The 2635-nt window shown below is 38.4% G+C and overlaps 1 protein-coding gene and 1 long non-coding RNA gene across 2 annotated transcripts in view; one reads left to right on the forward strand and one right to left on the reverse strand.

Moving 5' to 3' along the window:
* flrt2 (fibronectin leucine rich transmembrane protein 2) overlaps positions 1-2635 on the reverse strand; it is a 62976-nt gene that overhangs the window by 33512 nt on the left and 26829 nt on the right. The gene's annotated exons all lie outside the window — the stretch shown is intronic.
* The window catches only part of LOC116706405 (uncharacterized), an 18936-nt gene that overhangs the window by 16217 nt on the left and 84 nt on the right, over positions 1-2635 (forward strand). The gene's annotated exons all lie outside the window — the stretch shown is intronic.

Consider the following 2635-nt stretch of genomic DNA (forward strand, 5'->3'; position numbering starts at 1 on the left):
CTCTCTTTCCTCTCATGCTTTCTCCACTGCAGACCACACACACTTCCTCTTCCTCTACAATTAGCCTCCTTCATTCATGCCAACCAAAAAATATTGGTTTGTTTCTAGTTCGGACCACTACACACAAGCATGCACGCACATATGCACGCAAACACACAGGCACACACACATACTGTAGGCCTATGTGTGAAATACAGCTCTCATTCTCAAGATGAACTAAAGCCAAGTGCTGCACTGTGTACCCTCTGTGTCAGGCAACACAATAAAGAGTACAGGTCTGTGTGGAGGCAAGGTGCTCTTTTTATTCCGACATATTATTGCTGTAAAAAAAGGCTCAAAGCTGTGCCATGTGTTTGCCACAGTCAGAAGCTTTCGCTGTCTGCTCTGCTGCTGCCTTCAATCCCGGAAGTCAAAAAGATCCTGTGTTGTCAGAAATCCATTAAAAACAGCTTGCAGAACATAAAGCATACGGCTGCCTTGACTAACACACTCCATTACTTTTAAACAACACGTGTATTGTATTTTTTTTCCTCCCTTAATCGCGCAGCTCATTATCGTGTTTAATGAGGACTATTTTCACTTCTGCCAATACTGAGCACTTTAACGATACACATAGTTTCAGTGCTTCTAGTGAAGAGGTAAAACCAAACATGAAGTAGGAAGCAATTACACACAATGTCTGCATATTCCAATCCTAGTTCTATTGTTGTTGCATGAATGTGGGTTTGATGACTGTAAGCGCAGTAATTGTGGTATTATGAAGTTACCTAAAAATGTGTGTTACTGTGAAGGATGAATTGAATTAGACATTCGTTGCAAGTTTTGAGGGCAGAAGTCTGGTTTCTGGGAGGCAGTAGAACCAACATCTTGGTTTCTACAGTGGTGTGCTTCTGTGGGTGACTTGACACTTTAGACAAAATATGAATAAATGGGAATGTGGAGTTATAAAATAAATTCATCACACAACTGGCACTGGCAAGGCTAGGCTATGTTTTTTTCAATCATGAAAGAGCATAACAATAAGTACAAAAATTAGATGCACAGTTAATATTTATATGATCAAGTCATTCAGGTCAAGTTTGTACCATGGCAACAAGTCATTTCATCCCACTGTTGAAGAAAATTTGTTGTTGCCCACGTCTTCAGAAAATTGTGTGTACAACCGTGACACTTTAGCCATTTGACAAAAGTTGCCTTATGCACATGTGTCTTTTAACTGGCTTGCTTACGTGACCCACTGGCCACTTTTTGCTGGTTTGCTTTAGTTAGCTACTGACTACGTTCAGCTGGTTTGCAAATGTTAGCTACTGGGCATTTTCAACTGGTTTGCTAATGTTAGCTACTGGCCATTTTCAGCTGTTTGGTAACGTTAACTACTGGCCATGTTCAGCTGGTTTGCAAATATTAGCTACTGACCACCTTCAGCTGGTTTGCTAATGTTAGCTACTGGCCATTTTCAGCTGTTCGGTAATGTTAACTACTGACCATGTTCAGCTGGTTTGCAAATGTTAGCTACTGGGCCTTTTCAGCTGTTTGGTAATGTTAGCTACTGGCCACGTTTAGCTGGTTTGCTAAAGTTATCTACTGGCCACGTTCAGCTAGTTTGCTAATGTTAGATACTGTAAGGTGACCACATATCTCAGACAAAATCCGGGGACATTTTCAGTTCAGGAGTGTATATACCTCCAAAACACGTCATGTTTTTATTTTTGTAAACTTAAAACGGGGACACTAGACCTAGAGATGTTCTCATTAGGGGCTGAGCCCCCCCTAAAGGTCTGATCGTAGAATCACCCCTGCTGCTACTTCATACTTGTACTCCACTACACCTCAGAGGGAAATGTTGTAATGTTTATTGAACTACATTTATCTGACAGCTTTTGCTTTACTGGTTCAGGCTTGTTTCTGCAACAGCTCATTGAGTATTGGATACAATAAAAACTATTGAGGAAAGATTTTCCTTTGACATTGATGCAGTAATAAACAAGATTGCTGCAGTCGGCAGCAGAGAAACAACCTACAATGTAAGTTAATAGGATAATTGTCCAGCTTGTATTTATGTTCATTAAAGTGCTTGTTTTGCTACTGACAGACTCAGATTAATATTCTGTGTCTGACAACATTATGGAAAGGATTTCTAAGGAGGTCAACCTTTCTGTTAAAAATCAACCCTTGTATGGTATTCAGGTCAAATTGACCCATTTCAAATTTTTATAAGAAGAAAAATGGTACAAGTATAATTTTTTCTACCTAAAAATCAATGGCCTTATCTTATTTTCTTTGATAAACACGTATTCCTGACTCATTTCAGAAAATTATTCTGGATATGACCACTTATATTTTTCCAAGATAAGAACGATCACATACTGGATTTTTAACAATATTAAAACCTTGTGAGAAAAAACGAATCACACTTAGTAGTTCTAGTAGAGACTGATTGCATTCCCTAAACATATATAGTCTGTTATCTCATTTTTTGAAATTGAGATAAAGACAATTATTGTTAAAAGATTATGAAGTAAAATTTTATTCCAGAATTGTTTTTAAAACCCCAAATAAGTCACGGTCAATTTGACCCGAGGGATACGAGAGGGGCCCAAAAGTGAAGACAATACAAGGGTTAAAATTCTTATTT

The sequence above is a fragment of the Etheostoma spectabile genome, chromosome 18, assembly GCF_008692095.1.
Source record: "Etheostoma spectabile isolate EspeVRDwgs_2016 chromosome 18, UIUC_Espe_1.0, whole genome shotgun sequence".
NCBI classification, from domain to species: Eukaryota; Metazoa; Chordata; class Actinopteri; order Perciformes; family Percidae; genus Etheostoma; species Etheostoma spectabile.